Raw genomic sequence first — 19610 nt, forward strand, 5'->3', positions numbered from 1 at the left:
TGTGGATACATGGGGTTCCCACATCTCTTTTAGGTCCACAAGATCAGATCCACTTTCGCTGTAATAATATGATGCTAATTGACTTTTTCACTGTGTTTCATTTGCATTGATTGATATGTCAGAGTCACAATTGGGTAAAATTGCCGGTGCCGTAACTAAGTCCATGCAGTGGCACCAAACTGCCTTACTTCCCATTGCTTTCTTCACTGCCCACATTCACAGGAAAAAAACCTGGCAGTTTCGCTACAGAGTATCCTTGATGAAGCCCTAAATGGTATCATTTTTTTAAACACAAAGCTCAAGTACACTCTTCAAAATATTCTGCATGTTAAAAACATGTGTGCAGTTGTCTGAGTCATAACTAAATTAGCCACTTTTTCATGAAATACTTTTTTACTTGAAAGAACTATTGGCAGACAAAATACGGTCATTGTGACTTAAGTATTTAACAGACATGTTCTCAAAAAAGAACAAAGTGAGCTTAGACTTCAAGGGAGAAGGGGGAACGTATGTGTGGCCAACAATATAATGAATACTTTAAATCAAAGATTAGAAATTTTCAAAGTGTGAATTTGACATATTCCCCAAACTTAATGACTTTTAAAATGAGATCCATAGAGATCCTTTTATAATGTATTTTTTAGAATATTCTATGAAGACTATATAAATATTTGGAAGATTTGCATAATAAACTATATTTTCCAAATGACCTTACCTAATGTTACAAAATCAAGTAGAGTACGAGGTTGATTCAAAGTATAAGACAGGTTGATCATTTTTAATGTAACAGTAAAAAAACCCAAACACCCCATTATTATGGCTTCAAATTCCACCCTGCAGTTAACCTTCAAGAAACCATCACTTATCAAGGGTGCCTGGGTGGCTCTGTCACTTAATTGCCCAACTCTTGACTTCAGCTCAGGTCATGATCTCATGGTTCATGGTCAAGTCCCACAGTGGGGTCACTGTGGAGCCTCCTTGAGATTCTTTCGATCTCTTTCTCTCTCTCTGCCTCTCCCCACCCCTCTCAAAATAAACAAACAAAAAAGGGATGATCACTTGTCAAATTTTGGTGTAGTACCAGCATAGAATAGCAACAATAGACTTAACAGTTTTTAAAATCCTTCTCATTTTTCCAGTGATACATCTGTATGAGACTATATTTTTTTCATATACTTTATTACATGTAACATATTGCATCAGTTGAATGTAGAAGCTGATATGAGAATTTCCAGCTATCTTCTAATAATCAGGCATTAAACAGATTTATATTTGCACAAATGTAAAATGATGCCAGTTTTTTTCCTGTGTGGAAAATATACTTATTCTACATAAAATAAGATATTAATATGAGTGTATACAATGGATTTATTGCTATTTTAAATCATTTTTTAAGTCTTCGATTTTAATTTCTAATATGATAAATACTGATAGACATAACTCATATAAAGGAAGCCCTGAGGTGATCAGTAATTTGTAATAGTACAAAAGTTTCCTGAGATGAAAGGGTGCGACAATCAGTGCACCACAGTATCTATTCATTTTATTCCTAATGGATGTTTGAGTTGTTTCCAATTGGAGCGGTTACAAAACCATTGTATTTGAAGATTGCGAATGTAGTTACATCTCTTTGTGCATATGTACAAGAATCTCTTTGAGGTATTGGGATGGTGAATTTGATGTGGCAGCTTGGCTGACCGACCACAGGGTGCCCAGATTAAAGCTAATTTCTGGGTGTGTCTGCAAGAGTATTTCTGAATGAGATTAGCATTTGAATTGTGAACTCAGTAAACTGCCCACCCCAGTGTATCAGCATCTAGTCCACTGGGAACCTGAATAGTATTTGCAAAATTGTCTCCCCTCTTCTCAGGCTTTCAGCCTTGGACTGAATTACACCAGTGGCATCCCTGGGTCTCTAGCTCTCACATGGCAGATCATGGGATTCTCAGCCTCCATAATCACATGAGCCAATTTCTCTTAATAAATCTCCTTTATATAGCTGTATTACATCTATATATAGAGAGAGATCTCGTACTCGTTCTGTTTCTCTGGAGAACCCTGATTAATACAGGCATATACTTAAAAATGAAATTACTGAGCTAAAATATCTTCTATTCTTTCATATATTTAGCAAGTAATTATTTGTAGGAATGTTTCATATGGTCTGGATATCAGTTTTTTTTTAATGTTTGTTTATTTTTGAGAGCGAGAGAGAGAAACAAAGAGTGATCAGGCGAGGGGCAGAGAGAGAAGGAGACACAGAACCCAAAGACCCTGACATGGGCCTCGAACCCACGAACCGTGAGATCATGACCTGAGCCAAAGTTAGGCACTCAACTGACTGAGCCACCCAAGCACCCCTGGATATCAGGTTTATTTAAGGTTAGGTATATTACAAGTATTTTTCTCTTATTTTGTGGCCTTTTTTGTCTTTGTCCTACCTAAAACATTGTTTATGATGATGAGTTAAGAAAGATTCTTTAAGGAAGAAAAAAAAGGGGGGGGCGTCTGGGTGGCTCAGTCAGTTAAGCGTCTGACATCAGCTCAGGTCATGATCCCACAGTTTGTGGGTTCGAGCCCCATGTCAGGCTCTGTGCTGATTGCCACCTCAGAGCCTGGAGCCTTCTTCAGATTCTGTATCTCCCTCTCTCTCTGACCCTCCCCTGCTCACACTGTCTCTCTCTCTCTCTCAGAAATAAATAAAAAACATCAAGAAGAAAGTAGAAAAAAGAGGCAGAAAATACAACCATAAAAGATTCATAGATGACTGCATAAAAACTTTTTAAAAGTCATATTATAAAATACCACAACAAGCATAACCAAACACAAAAAATGGAAATAATTATAATAATAATTAAAACACAGGAAGTCATGGTCCTAAGTACATAAGATCTCATAAAATCTATACAGCAAAAAGAAAAACTTCAAAAGACTATCCGATAGGCAGGTGATTCATAAGATAAATGTAAATAAACAGTGCACTGAGAAAATCATCTAAATGCACAAAACATATTAACAAGAAAGAAATCTTACTTATTAAATGACAAAGTTAAAAATAACAGAACAGGGAAGTGTGGGTAGCTTGACTCTTGATTTCAGCTCAGGTCATGATCTCATGGTTTGTGAGTTTGAGCCCAGCATCGGGCTCTGCACTGACAGTGCCGAGCCTGCTTGGGACTCTCTCTCCCTCTCTCTCTGCCCCTCCCCAGCTCAAGCTCTCTCTCTCAAAATAAATAAATAATTTTAAAAAATTACAGAACAACCTTCAGAGCAATAAAGGTTTAAGGAAACAGGTATTTGCCTCCATGAACTGCTAACAGAAGACAAAGTAGTATAATTCTACAACACAACTTTGGTACCTACCAAATTAAGTTATAATCTTAATGCAATGAAAGCTCTTCTTAAATAAAAAAAGTGATATGGTTAAATGTATGTTTTGATTTGATAATGTTGAAAGGTAGGTGAAAAACAGGAATAATTTCACCACATAGGAGTAACCATTATAAATATTTCGGTGTATTTGCTTTTATTTTATTATATGTGTGTAATTTTCAGTGGAGGTGGCATTGAAAGTATGGAGTGAGAAAAAAAGAAGGAAAAAAAGCTAAAAGTATCAGAATTGCCTGGGATAATTTTAAATTCACATAAAGTCTCCCTTTGCTTTGAGATTTTAATTTGTTGTGAGCTAAAAGCAATATGTTAACTGAGCAAAAGCAATATGTTAACCAGAATATATGATTGCAATCCCGCTGAATGGAATATTAGCATTTCACCATTTATAGATGTAGACGTGTATGTGTGCATGCATGCGTGTGTGTGTGTGTGTTTGTGTGTAATTTTAGATACACATTCTAAATATCCTGTAATATTTATCCTCTAATTTCATAATTTTAATAAGTATAATTGTTGTTTTCATTTTGTTATCAGGTGAGTTGTCTGTATTGTCTCTTTCAACATCTGTCCATTCCACCCTTCTTTAGAAGGAGAGATTGAAAGCAAAAGACAAAAAAAAAAAGGGACACATTTAACATTTTCCAGACTCTCTTGCCTGAGCACACATTTCCCAATTAGAATAATTCTTTTGCACATCAGAAAGCAGAAGTGAGGTAGAGGCTGTCTTCCCAGTGTCCTGACCCATTGCTTCTGGCAAATAGATACATGGAGCTTTGTACACCATTCCTGAAGCAAAGTTCTGGAGAATGGTGTTCATTCTTCAGTTCTCTGGGTGAGAGAAACGATTGAGGAGGCAGAGGCCTGTACCTGTTTCTTTGGGCCCAGATCCCTCCAGTGGAGAGGTCCCCAAGGAGGTCATTTCTAAATTGTTCTGGGAGACATTCCAAGAGCCACTACCTAGACCTTTCCCCTTCAGCTCTTCCAGCAATATTGTGGATACCTCATTCCTTGAATTAAATATATTTCTGCTTCGGGGCACCTGGCTGGCTCAGTAGGTAGCACCTGTGACTTTTGATCTCAGGGTCATGAGTTCAAGCCCCACATTGAAGATATAACTTACCTAAAAACAAACAAACAAACAAAAACCCTTTTCTGTTTAAAACTCCTAAATACAATAAAGAGTATAAGTTTCAGTTTTAGTGCATTGAACTCTGAGTCAAATTAGAAATATTTAAAAGTTGATAAATTAATAAAAACTACTAAGCCCATCAGCAGGGTTAGTAAATTTTTCTCATTAAGGGTCATATAGTAAATATTTTCAGCTTTGTAGGACATAACACTACCTGTCACAAATACCCATCTCTGACGTTGTAGTAAAAGCAACCATAAATAATATGTAAACAAATTGTCACAACTGTATCCCAGTAAGATTATATTTCTAAAAATAGGCAGTTGGCCATAATTTGTTGGCTTGTACTATAAGGATAAGATAATTTAGGTTATAGTAAACATTTGAGTCAAACATCTTGAGAAACTTAAATCTGGTTTTAAATGAGATTATTTTATTAAATTCCATGATTTAGTATAGATACACATACATTTCTGTAATTTTTCCTTTTGTTTAAGTAAACAACAGAAAATAGGATTTTGAGTTCCTGTGATTCGTGAACAAGATGGCATTCTTTTTCACAGAACCTGTAAATATAATGAAGTTGATTTCATTCTAAAGATATTTCCAAACATTTCTGAGAGTTCTAGAAAACTCATTTTATTTGGGTTTTTGTAAACTATTCACAGTCACATTTTGTGAAACTAAGATCTTAAGATGTTCTATTTTATTTGAAAAGAGACAAAGTTGCTACTGTAAGAAACAGTATATTTAATACTAGTATAAATGTATTATATTTTCATATGACATGTTATTTCTGTTATTTTTTATTTCTTTGCAATGTGTAATTCATTATTGAATAATCTTTGCAACTGTAAGATTCTACTGTGCCTTCCTATCTGAACTTGAACTTTCCATTTTCTTAGCCCAAAAGTGACTCAGATAAAAGTAGGATCTCCCAAGGAAAGTAAGGAGAACCTACTATTGGTGCGTGCTAACAGTGTCTTCTATGTATGTGTTTCTCTTCCAGATTTTAAACCTAAACACAAGAGTGTTTTATTGTTACAAGTATTTCAGCCACAGGCCTTTCAAAGTGTCTCACTTATAAGAGATCCTCAGTAAACATATTTTTGAAATGCAGGTGATGTCAAAGAATTTGACATCTGCCAAAAACTACAGCAAATATACATTTCAAAGGTCCAGGAGTGGACACATCACAAGAAGAATGATTATAATAATGCCAATACTAGTAATTCAGATCTATGATTATTCACTCTGTGAAAGTGATGCAAGCGGCCTGAGTCCAAGAACACAGGGGAGGGTCCCGCCGGACCAGCCAGGAGGGTCCTTGGCTTCACAAAGGATGGAATCAAGTGTGGGCCAGAGAAAGTGAAACAGAGTTTACTGAATGGTATAAGTGACAGGTGGAGAATAGTAGATAGTGTCTGGGAGACTCTGCAAGGAAAGGAACAAGAGAATAACTCTCGTTATTGCTTGGGGCTAAGGGTTTATATTAGAAAAGGATCCACAGTACATGTTCCTCGAGGAATCCAGGGTAGTGTCCAGTCACAGGTTAGTGTCGGGTGAACAATAGGTTATTCCAGACCGAAGGTAGGGGCATTGATGCCAGCACCAGCCAAGATTTGTTTGAAGCTGATGTCCTGAGACATGTCTGGGGTCTGGGTCTTCTTAGGTGTTAGCTGGTATTTGGGACCTTGGACAAAATTTCTACTCCCACCTTAGAGTGGGAACGTAGCTTCTTTTGCTTCTTTATATGCAAAATACGGAATATGAGTAAATGGAGCCTAGTAGAAAAATAACAGAGATGAAGAAGCCTTTCTTAAATGGAGTCCCTTCAGATTCTCTACTTCAAAAACACAGCTATAAACTCATTTAATTTTCACAGCACACCTATGGTAAATTGCTCTTTTTTAAAGTAGGTTCCATACCCAGCATGAAGCCCAAGGTGAGGCCAAACTCAGGACCCTGAGGTCAAGACCTTGAGGTCAAGACCTGAGCTGAGTTCGGGGCGCGTGGGTGGCTCTGTCGGTTAAGCATCCGACTTCAGCTCAGGTCATGATCTCACGGTTCGTGGGTTCGAGCCCCTCTTCGGGCTCTGTGCTGGCAACTCAGAGCCTGGAGCCTGTTTCAGATTCTGTGTCTCCCTCTCTCTATGTCCCTCTCCTGCTCCTGCCCTGTCTCTCTCTGTCTCAAAAATAAATAAACTAAAAAAAAAAGAAAAAAAAAAAAGACCTGAGCTGAGATCATGGGCACTTAACCTACTGAACACCACCCAGGTGCCCAGGTAGCTTGTACTTGTATTCTTATTTTATAGATGAGGAAAACTGAGACACAGTGAAGTTAAATACATTGCCCACAGTGAAGTTAAATACCTTGCCCAGAGTCACAGAAGTAATAAGTAGTATTTCTGGAATTTGAAGCCATATAGTTCGGCTCTAGAATCTGTGGTTTTTCCCATCATGCTATACTTTATAAGCACATAAATCATGATGATTTACATAACAGGAATCTTTTCAACCATTGTAAAATTTAAATCATTAAATTGCTGAATTATCAGGGACAAAAAGAATTCTGTCAGAGGATAAAAGTAAATAAGAGAATAGAAAATACAACAGCCCTTCTTATAATCAAAACAAACTTTTCAGTGGAGTTTACTGGGTAAAATGCATGCCAATATTAAAAATCAGTTACTGAAATTAAAAGCATATGACTGATTCGTTAACATTTCCTAAGAAATTGCTCTTAGGAAAAAATTTAATATTAATAAAGAAGATTCAGTGTTGGTTTTACATTTTCGAATTTTAACGTTTTAATTTGCTATTACCAATTCAACAGTGCACTTAGGAGGTTCTAGAAGCCAAACGCTATGATATGTGCTTTACAAATATGAATTTATTCAATTCTAATAGTTTTTTAAAAATACTCATTTTACTGCTAAAAAAACAGGTAACATAATTTGCCTGAAGTCACAGTCCATAAATTCCAGAGGCAGGATTCAAATCTCGGCAGCCCATATTAGCACCCATACTTAACCTTGCATGCTATTTATGTGTAGATAATGAGTAAATTAGCATAAGAAAATAAAACTATTTAGGTCCTGGAAAATGGTGAGGATTTCATAATGTGTTTCTTGAATACCTAACACCATAATTCTTTATTGACTAGTTTGTTACCAGCTGATTTATATAATTTCATCATTAAAGGTCTCACCTTTTTTTCCTCTGTTGTATTAGCATAGCAAGTTACTTGAATGCAGGGAATATAATTCTAACATAAATATAATGTCACTAAGGAATTTCCTAACGACTCTCCTTAATCTTCTTCACTGTTCAACATTTTAAAATGTAAGTACTGTAATGCATTGTTTTTTTAATATAGTTTTAAAGACCAGCTGAAATATTTAAAATGCCAGTGTCCAATGTACTTGAACATACACATGCACACAAATAAACGAAATCTCTTCCATGTGATATAAAAAGAGCTAAGGAAGATTGTTTCCTTTGGTGAAGATCAATGCCATGTGAAATCTGTGTAAATTTGTTGTAGGCATTATGACAGATGGGAAAGAACTCATTTAAATTTCAAAAAACTTTTGCCTCACAAAGGAATTTTCCTAAGATAATTTGTATTCGTATCTAAATAATAGAAGGCTCAAGATTAAGCACTGCAGTTGCCATTTATGTTACAAAGAAAAATGCAATCTTGAGCAATTTACATTAGTTCTATTTCTTCATTTTTCTGAATCATCCTCTTCTTTGAACTATTATTCAAAAGATGGTGGTGCTTTTTGTCCGTTGTGAGGTATCCTTCACTTTGGCTAATGATAAAAAATTGCAATTTCCTTTCATCCTTATTATCATATTCATGGTTCTCCTTAGTTGGGTGCTTTTTGGATGACATCCGTGTCCCACAGAGAGCTGCAGGGCTCCATCAGATCTGTTCAGGCACCTGAACTAATTAACACAATTCTAACTATTCTTTTTATCATAGATTTGGTAAATTAAAGTGTTTACCTCTAAGTTGCTAAGGATTAAGTATTTTCAAATGGATCATTATTAAAGATTACAAGGCATATCTCATATTCATATTATGTTTCTAATGAGAAGAAATAGAATATGACCAGTTTCCATGTATGACATCCATTTTTTCAAACTGCTTTTGATTCAGGAAAGATAGCATGCCATTTAAAAACCTACAATTGGAATAGGGTAAACTATTGACATTTTACCCCTTCACAACTGAATTGAAAAAAAGGAAGGAAGGAAGGAAGGAAGGAAGGAAGGAAGGGAGGAAGGAAAGAGCGAAAGAAAGAAGAAAGAAAGGAGGAAAGAAAGAAAGAAGAAAGAAAGAAAGAAAGAAAGAAGAAAGAAAGAAGAAAGAAAGAAAGAAAGAAAGAAAGAAAGAAAGAAAGAAAGAAAGAGAAAGGAGGAAAGAAAGAAAGTGAAAGGAGGAAAGAAAGGAAGAAAGGGAGAGAGAAAGAAAGGAAGAAGGGAGGGAAAGGGGTGAGGGTGAGAATGAGGAAGGAATGGAGGAAGGGAAACTTCTAGACAAGGGTGATTAGCCAGAGAAAAGTAATCAAGATCCTTGAGACTATCTGGTTTCTGTACATCAACTTCTATTTGGTTACATCGAGTATCATCACCATTGTAGCAATAAGAACTCTGTTTAATTAAGTGGCAATGAACTTTACTGAAAGACTATCTAGTTCCTCAAGGAATCGATGGGAAGGCTGGAGAATTCAGCTGGAGAAAAGGGCACAAAGCAAAGACTAAGCACACAAGTCCAAAGTCCCTTAGAGTTAATGACAATGCTAGTAGCACTACCAACACAGGATTCTTGATAACAAATCTTCTCTAAACCCTCATTCCTACCATTGCCATGGATTGTTTCTTACCTCTCCTAACATCTTTGTCATATTTTCTCAAGACTCCAAACCCAGGCAGGCTTTAGTCTTGGCCTGACCTACCTCACAACATGCATAGTAATCAAGGGACAGGGAGAGAGGGCTCTGGAGCCTGCATGCTTGGGGAACCTTACCTCCTGAAAAGACACTTACAGTGAGGAACTTACCAAATATAAGAAAGGGTCTCAAATGCCATTTCATCAGAAGACACTGACCTACATAGATCATCTTTATCATATTTACAGGTCATACAGTGTGGCAAAGAATGATCAGTTATTCCTAGTCAAACCAAATCTTTTACCTTCATCATGATTGTTCCTTGTTTTTAAATATTTTTATTTATTTCTAGGAGAGAGAGAGACAGCGTGAGCAGGGGAGGGTCAGAAAGAGAGGGAGATAGACTCTGAAATAGGCTCCAGGCTCTGAGCTGGCAGTCAGCACAGAGCCCGATGAGGGGCTCGAACCCACGAACCACGAGATCATGACCTAAGTGAAAGTCAGACGCTTAACCGACTAAGCCACCCAGGCACCCCCTCATGATTGTTCCCAAAGCAGTACCTTCTCTTAGACTTTCTTTCCTTACTTTTAAACTGAGATTATATTATTCTGTCCAGAATATAAAGTCATTATAAAGAAATAAAGGAGATAAACTGTGTTCTTTCATTTTGTTTTCCATGCCAAAAAAGTATTAGGGCCTATTATATGTGAGACCAAATAAAGGGGGGAGGGATAGTAACAATTTATGCCCTAAAGAATGTATAAATGTGAGATATTATCAGCCCTTTAAAATACATTGAGAATATGTGTGCCCTGTTTATTCTGTTTGAAAAACAGGACAAATAGATGCAAAGTCAAATGATGGATAAATATGAAACTTAGGAGAATAGAACGTTAATGCTGAAGTCCCCCTACCCCAGCACTCCTGAGACATATTCCTTCTTCCAATCCAGCCATCCACTTTTTTTGTGAGAGACAATCTTACAAAACCCCATTTCTAGACAAAAGCGATTGGTCCAGTAATAGACCCCTCACCAAGCTTAGCCAATCAGAGCTCATTCCTGAAGCCTTTAAACTTGGAAGCATTCATAATATACACTCCTTGGTCAAAAGCAATATTGCATAGTATACATTAGTATGGAATAAGGGATCCAGCGTATCTGCCGACTTGGTACTGAGAGAGATACTGAAAGCAGGAGAGGAAACTCCACATCCTAAATAAGTATTGATCCCAGCGAGATTGGACCTTCCTCTCTGGAAGAGATCCAGTGGGATCAAGGTGCCCTCACATGGCTGGTTGGGCCATATCATGAGGTTTCAGTGTTCTCATCGGCTGTTGACATACTAAAACCCCAGGAGCAGCAGTATCCAGATCAGTCTTGTTGAGGAAAGCATATGTTGTTCACCCATGAATCACTTCTGTCTCTATTCCCCATTGTGTATGCAATGGCTGGAGGAAAAAGCTGATGGACTGTCACCAAAGAAAGCCATCTTGTCAACCAGATCATTGGACCACCATGGTGGATGCCCTCTAGTGGACACTCACATGGGAAATGAATGTTTTCATGCCCTTGCCCATTCTGAAAAGTTCGTTCATGTGTCATTCCCCTGAAATCACTGCTTTGCAGCATTAATATTTAATTGGGTCCTGATCTCACTCATCCTCCCAAGAGTCTGCTATGGCTTTTGGATTACCACCCCCGGGTGAGAAGGGAGAAGTTTCTAAGGCTTCTATTTGACCCTTTCTGCCATGAGAGTATTTACTCCACAGATGAAGAAATAAATGTTGATCCTGCCAATTGTTTAATGTATCTACTTTCAATACACATTGTGTCTGGGGTAAATAACCCCAGATCTGTAGTCCCATAGGATCTTCTATGAGATGGACTTGGGTCCTGACAGTCCGTAGGCACACAAAATGGCAGGAATTCTGAGCCTCTATTGAACAAGCTCTGGTAAGTCACCTTAGTATATTGCTTCAAGACCCTCTGGAGATGGTGTCAAGGGAGGCTTATGGTACAATTATTGTTAACTGAATTGTGTTCTCCTAAAATTCATAAATTGACACCCTAAGCCCTCATACCTGAGAATGTGAATGTAGTTAGAAATAGTGGTGATTAAGTTAAAAAGAGGCCTTAATCCAACATGACTAATATCCTATAAGAGGAAACTTGAACACATAAAGAGATATCAAGGGAGTGTTAGCACCAAGCGATGACCATGTGAAAAAGAATCAAAAGGAGAGAGACTTTGGGAGAAATCAAACCTGCCAACACCTTGATCTTGGACTTCAGCCTCTAGAAATGTGAGAAGTAAATTTCTACTGTTGACGCCACCCAGTGTGGTGTTTTTTTATGGCATTCCTAGCAAACTAACACAGTCCTGTATTCGTTTTCTACTGTTGGAATAACAAACACAAACTTAGTGGCTTAAAAGAATGCAATGTTTTTTTCTTACAGTTCTGTAGGTTAGATGTCCAAAATGGATCTTACTGGGCTAAAACCACATTACCAGCAGAGCTGTATTACTTTCTGGATACACTACAGGAAAGTCTATGGCCTTGCCTTTAAAAAAAGGAAAAACAAGTTTATTTATTTATTATGAGAGAGAGTGCACTGTGGAAGGCCAGAGAGAGAGGGAAAGAGAGAATCTCAAGCAGGCTCTGTGTTGTCAGTGCAGAGCTCAACACAGAGCTCAATCTCATGACTGTGAGGTCACGACCTGACCTGAAGTTAGAGGCTTAACCAACTAAGCCACCCAGGTACCATAGACCCTTGCCTTGTTTAACTGCAAGAGGGCACCCCCAGCCTTTAGCCCAAGACCTCTGCTTCCATTATCAAAGCCAGCAACCCTGTGTCTTTCTGGCCACTCTTCCACCATCACATCACTTTCTCTGATTTTCTTCTGCTGCTTCTCTTCTCTATTTTTAAGGATACTGCTTATCACATGAAACCCACTCAGCTAATCCAGATTCATCTCCCTATTTGAAGGTCAGCCGATTAGCAACCTTAATTCCCATTTACCCTGTAATGGAACATTGTTCCGGGAATTAGGGTGTGGATATCTTCCTGGGGGAGGCCATTATTCTCCTTACCCCAACTCCTATGACCAGGTTCTGGGTTGTTCCTCAAGGGGCCCATCATTTAAAAAGTATGGACTTTTTAAAGTAGTGGACTTTTGTTAACTATCATAGTTCTTGAACTGGCTAAGATGTTAAAATCCCTAGGTTTCTGCCTAGCAGAGTAAGAAGTTTTCTGCTTATATAGGTCATGTAGCTCCTTAAGAAGCAACTCAACATTCCTATAGACAATCAATATTTATTTCATTTCTAGACAATTAAGATGAAGAGCTAACTACCTCTCCTTTCTTTCACACATTTCCAGCTGGGCCACCCGTCTGCCGAGTCTCCTAGAGGCCAGAGGTCAGGGAACCCATTTGTTTCAGTGCAAGAAGGACAGGCTCTTGGGGAGCACAGAAGGTGGCGCAAGGTGGGGAGTGGGTGTGCATTTGCAAGTGAGAAAAACTCAAGCCTGCCACCTCTCACCAACACGTCCATTATCAAGTCCCTTTACATCTGCCTGTTAACGTATCTCCATTCCTCCCCCATGACCGCTGTCACCACCCATGTCCAAGTAGCCATCAACTTCCCCTGAACTTCTGCACTTTCTAACGTGTCTACTTGTACTCAAAGTTCCCACTTTTAAGTTATTCCCCATGTGGTAGAGGCAACTTTCAAAATCCAAGTGTGTCTTATTCATCCCACTACAAAATGAATGTCTTTCCACTGCTCTTAAGGTAGAGGAAATCCTCCTCAACCCACTGGCCTCCTACCTAAGCCGCAGCCTTATCTGGAACCTTGCTTGCCACCTTCTGCTTTCTTTCACCCCAGCCACATTGGCCTTGCCTCGTTTTTGATGTTTTCCTGTTCTTACTCTTCCTCAGTTGTTTGAATGCACTGTCTCCACTTGCGATGTTCTTTCTTTTCACCAATTCAGCTTCCCCTCCCTTTTCAATGGAAAAAGCAAGGTGGATACTTAACTGTATAGCAATTTCTCATATTCCACAGCTTTTTCTGGTAGGTATTTCCAGACTAAGCAGGTCTACAGTGTTGTTTTTACCTCACTACACTACCACACATCACCAGCTCCCCATTGTTACTGTCTTCTCTGTGCCCCAGAGGAGATGCCAGAAACTACATTGCTCAGAATCACCTTCCCCACAAGGCTCCTAGTTAGAGCTTGTGATGCTTTCGAGAGATGTGAAAGGTGAAAGGCAGAACTCTTCATTCTCTGGCAGCCATCTTGAAGGCAGATGACACAGCAAAAGAGAAGCACTTTCGAAGCACTTCTGGAAATCATCAGCAATAGCATCTGAAGATATAATGGAAGAAAATGAGGATATATAGAGAAGCAATTATGTATGTTCACAAAAGCAAAGGATCCATGTGACATAGTGGAAAGAATATCAGAGAATGTAGACTTGTTTGTGCTCTGTCACTGGCCAGGGGACCCTAGAGATATTTTTGAAGAGTGTTTAAGTTCTGTCAATTTAAATTGAAAGCATTTCACTCTAAAAAGAAAAGGCTGTGGAATATGAGAAATTGCTGTACAGTTAAGTATCCACCTTGCTACAATTCCCTTGGCTAAGGTACAAGTCCTGTTCTCTTGTTGAGTACATAGGCTCACATCTCTTATCATTCTAGGAGACTTCTGGATAAGAATTTGCTTAATGAACTTTGCTCAGGATTAAGTTAATTGACAATTTTACCACTTTTTTTTTTTTTTTTTTTCAATTTTAGGAAGAGCATGGGGCAGAAAGAGAGAATCTTCATCAGGCTTCGCAGTCATCATGGAGCCCAAAGTGGGGCTTGGGCAGAAGGAGAGAATCTTCATCAGGTTCCACACTCAGCATGGAGCCCAAAGCAGGGCTTGATCCTACAATCCCAGGATCATAACCTGAGCCAAAATCAAGAGTCAGAGGCTCAACTGACTGGACTCTCTAGGCACCTGACATTTTTACCACCTTTAAACTTATTTAAACTGCATGGGTTTGCCACTGTAATTCTGAAGCCACACTTCCCTAAATCTGGAGCAATGTGCATTCGTGTTTTTAAAGTATCACTTACAAATGAGTTACATTTACTTGTCTTCTTAACCGGTATTTTTGTGTCATTAAGACATGAATCACGAGGAAAGGCTGAATTGTTAATGTTGCATTGGGGAGACAGCTGAGATTACCAGGAAATTAGTCACTAGTATTTTGTGCACACTCTACTCCCTCCACTTCCCTAACTGTCCAAGGTCTGCATGACTACTAGGGCCTGGCATGCACTTTCTTGATTTTTAGTCTGTCTTTCAATTTTGTGTTGAAAGTTGGAGATGATGTATCAGGTAATAGAAACTGAGGTTAATAGGCCTGTTAGTGTGAGCTTTTATGATGGCCTGGCTAGGAATTCGGTTGTGCTTAATATTTGCTGTATCTGTAGCTGTTTTTCCCGATAAACTTTCCTTTAAAAAGAACTCTGAAGCTCTTTGAGCCATAACTCACTGTTATCCTACTGAAGCCTCATTTCTGGGTAGTGAGATATGGGGGTAGGGAAGTGTTCTGTAATCCCGGACTAAACACTGGCCCCTGTCAGGTGGTTGCTCAGCTCCTCCCTCTCCTCCTTATAAAGGACAGGATGGAAGCTAGAGTTGGGTAATTGTCTTTCAGCCTGCCCAGGTGAGATAAGTTTCTAGTAAAGTCTTTATTATGGAGAATGCTTCTGGGTGAGTTTTAAAGGGTTACTTTCCCCCTTCCTCTGCCTTAGGCACCAGGTGATTTTCTCTGGCTCTTCCCTTTCAGATCCTGGGGTGGTTCTTGGAGGCAAAGCCTAGAAGTGCACAGGGCGTCCCGTCAGCCCTCAGCCCCCGGAGTCTCTGACACCAGCCCTCATTAGTACTCCAACAATTGGTCAAAATTGCCATGTAAGTGTCCTCACTGGTGTATGACTGTAGCGGCCTCTGCTCCAGGTAAGCTGCGAGCTTCTGCATTTACCTCTCTAAAATTTGGATGGGAGTTTGCGCCAGGGTCTCATTTCTCTGATGGTTCCATGAAAAGTCATTGATTTTCAGTTCATTTGGCTTCTTTTCTGGTGCAGGGACATGCGTGCATGGTGACTTCCAAGCTCTTGAGATGTCCAGGCTGGATCTAGAAGATTTTCATGCACTGTCTTTTAGAAACGAACAGTGTGTAAAGTGCACTGTTTCTCAAAGGAAAGTAATCATATTGGTCCCTCCACCTCACTGAGTGTTGATATTTTTACTATAACTTTATGTTAAAACAGAAACAGAAATTTAGACCTAAATTGCATGGGTGTATAGTTTCTAACCGGCTATGGAAACGCAGTTCATTTGTTAATTAAATTAAAATTCCTGCTAAAAACCCTAAAACTTTAATCAACAGCGTAACTGTAAGATTGTGTGCTTGAACCAAAACATTTTTATTAGATTTAATAGGAAAAAAGGTACTGCTCAGTTCTGATATCACAGTTAGTCTATTTTAACTTTAATGAGTACGTCTGTAGAAAAGTTATTTATATAAAGTGTTATTGATAACATCAAGGCTTTTTTTTTCTGTTTGTCATCAGACAAAAGTCTGCTAGAATTAAGTTTTCCAATATCCGTTTTGATGAAGTATGATAGTTCTATAAATGCGTTATAGTCACATGGAGAGATATGACCATTGCAACATTATTGTATTTAAATCGCTGCTTTGGGTTCTGAATAGGAAAAAAATTAATATCTTTGCAAATTGATCACATAAATATATGATAGAGCTTACCTTGTAACTAATGACCGGTTGCAATTTGAGATATACAAAGGTATATCTCTTAATGGGTGTAAAATATATCTTTTGTTTGTTTGTTTTTTACTTCAACATGAATACCTCTTGCACAATGAGCCCCATGAGACTTAAGTCAATTTTTGTATTTAATTATAAAACTTTATTTGAGTATTAGGTATGTTATATAGCCTTCACACTAGATGCATATGTTCATAAGCAAGCCCACAGCTGATAGTAAAGCCATTCTGTAGATGGTCTGCTATGGACCCATGTTTGTGGTTTGTTTTCTATATAACATTTGTGATAAAGACCCCTGATAATACGTACACTGAGAAACTGAAAAGTGTCTCTTTTGCTTAGTTTTGAAATCAGACTTAACTGGGTTTAAATACCAGTTCAGGTGACTCGTAGTTCTGTGATCTTCACAAGTTTACTTAATATCTCTAAGGCCCAATTTCTTAATTGGGAAAACGACCTGACAAAGTTGCTGTGAAACCAAACGGAATGATGAATGTAAAGCCCTAACTCCTGAACATTGCCTCTCTTCTTTCATCAATCATTAGCTTGACCTGAACATTTTCCACCTGGTTCTCTGGTAAGATATCTTACATAGATAAGAGCTAATAGCTAATATCGTGTAGTATAGTATAATATTAATATATGCATATGCATATATATAGTTGATGCTTAAATGACATAAGGGTTAGGGGCCCTGACTTTCCAACCCCCCACCACTTGAAAATCTACATACAAGTTTTGACTCCCTGAACACTTAATCACTAATAGTCTACTGTTGACCAAAGAATTACCAATAACATAAACAGTTGATTAACACATATTTTGCATATGTATTATATGCTATATTCTTGCTAGAATAAAATCTTGCTAGAATAAAGTAAGCTAGAACAAAGAAAATATTACTAAAATCATAAGGATGAAAGATACATTTATAGTACTATACCTCATGTATTGAAAAAAATCCATGTCTGAAAGAACCCATTTTATTCAAAGCCATTTTGTTCAAGGGTTAACTGTAATATCTCATATATATATGATAATTTATGATATAATCATAATGTAATATAATATATAATCATAATGTAATATATAATATGATATAATGTGATATAATATGCTATAATAAATGTATATATTTGCATGTATGTATATGTATAAACACAGAGAGTCTGGCTGAGGATTGTGGAAGTAATCAAATAGAGAAGTGGTTAGCATTGTGGCAGTAAAAATACATACATACCAATATTACAGAGACATCCTAGAAATATAGCCCACTCTGACAGAAATAAACCTCATTAAGATAGAATTTTGGAAAGTTGATCTTAGCCTGTAATTCCTCGAGTCTGACTTTGCTAATCACATAGTGGTGACAGGGGCACATAAATGTAACAATATACAAAGGAATTCTTAAATCGCAGATTTTTTAAAGATGCCAATAGGACCATATTCTATAAAAGGATATATTGACAAATGATCATAAAGGAAATAGAGTGAGTTCTGATGTTCCCCTCCAGTTCTTCCCTAAGAATTTGGTGATAAATTTAAACTAACATGGTTAAGGAGTAGCCTACCCGCCTTCATCTGATTCAGTCCGCATCTGCGTCTGTGATCCTAACTTCTTGTCTAAAGCTGCCTGGCTAACGAACGAACAGGCTCTGCTGCTTGATTGCACGTCTCTGTTGCTATTACTGTTAGCCTTTAAGAATGGCCGTGGGACACCCTTAGCTGCTGTCTCCCAAACACTGTGCAATCTTCCTGCACCTGTATTCTTTCCCCGGGGCCTGTTGCCTTCTGACCGAGTGTACTGTGGTGTCCACGTGCATCATGGCAGACCATTTTGGTGGTCTTCTGTTAGGAAGTGTCATCCCTCTCTGTTTCGAGCACCGAGAAATTTTCGTGAAACGTAAAGAAGCACTCGCTCCCAGAAGAATTAGATTTCAAAATGAATGCATTATGGAATGTTACATACTTTCACGTGTGTTGTACTGGAATTTGTGATTAAATGAGATGCAAAGCGGAGATGCTGATGGGTGGTAGAAGGTGAAGGAAACTTTTTTCCTGGAACCCATGCCTGAGACCTCTTTCCTTCACTGCACTCCTGGGGAAATGAACCACTTGTTAGGTACTCAAAAGGAATCTATAAATAATTTTAACATCAGTGTAGATAGAGCTGAAGTGAGCGTTGTTGGATGATTACTTTACTTAGTAGGTGTCCGTGTCCTTCTCTCATACGCTTTGTATTTGAAGCTGGAGATGAGAGTTAGAGCAAAAAAGATGAAAAAAAATTACTTAAACATGGAATCTTCTCTCATGTAGAATATGAAAGAGGAGATAATTAGAATAGAAGACAATGAGAGTAAACAAAAATAACAGTCAACGAGAATGTTATAGAAGGCATACATATTTTATAAAAAGGGAAAAACTAATCTGCCACACATCATGTACCCTGTTACAATAACCCTTGTTTCTTTTTTCCTTTTACTTCTCTTTTCTTATGTCCTAAATGGGAAGAGGAATGAGTTATCTTACAAATTTAGATTTTGCAAACTTGTGCACTGATGAGAGTACTATTGAAATGCATTGTTAAGAAAAATTTTCAACACACAAATGTGTCATTTCCTTTCTTCATGGACCAGTTGCTGAAATACTATGTGATAAAGATTTTAGGTCTCAGTTGTAAAGAGAGGAAAGTGGAAAAATCAGTGCTGCCGTCTTTAGGACAAACGGTAAAAGAAGTTTAATGTTTTTCCAGAATTACTTCCATTGGTTATATGTGTCTACCGTGTGTATGTGTGTGTGTGTATGATAGATGATATGTATAAATGTGTGTGTGTATACATATATACATATATGTGTGTATATATACATATATATAAAATCAATAACTTTTTGTAGAATATTTTATCCTATCACTAATTATATGGTCTGGTTGTTTCAGTGGTTTAAAAAACAGAGATTTCTGCTAGGTTTTCTGGCAGTGAAAAATGTATGTGTGTGCATAAATATATATGAAATATGCTAAATACTTTGTAGGTTAAAGTAGCAAGAAATTTTTGGTGTATAATTGTCCATATTTTGTTTAAAATTTGTTGACTTTATTCAAAATGTGATTGAGGATATTTTAATTGGTCTCATTTCCTTACTTTTCATGTAATACTTTTGGCTTTAACCTAACACCTATTACTTCCTGTATTTGCTTATATAACAGATATTGTTTGGATATTTACTATAAGCGCTTCACTGAACTAGATGTAGAAAGAGATGAGAACAATAGAATCCATGATCTAAGGCAAATAGGTATGCTATGATTTGAGCAACTTAAGTGGCTGTAAGAGTTTGCTATGG

At 37.7% G+C, this 19610-nt stretch overlaps 1 protein-coding gene across 4 annotated transcripts in view; it reads left to right on the forward strand.

Annotated features, from left to right (window-relative positions):
- Positions 1–18898: 18898 nt before the first annotated feature.
- MSR1 (macrophage scavenger receptor 1) overlaps positions 18899–19610 on the forward strand; it is an 80425-nt gene continuing 79713 nt past the window's right edge. For all 4 annotated transcript variants that reach the window (XM_077772660.1, XM_077772669.1, XM_077772684.1 and 1 more), the window contains exon 1: positions 18899–18991. The gene's annotated coding sequence lies outside the window, so the exon portion shown is untranslated. The remainder of the gene's footprint in view (positions 18992–19610) is intronic.

Source organism: Crocuta crocuta, unplaced genomic scaffold, assembly GCF_008692635.1.
Source record: "Crocuta crocuta isolate KB4526 unplaced genomic scaffold, BGI_CrCroc_1.0 scaffold140, whole genome shotgun sequence".
Lineage (NCBI taxonomy): Eukaryota > Metazoa > Chordata > Mammalia > Carnivora > Hyaenidae > Crocuta > Crocuta crocuta.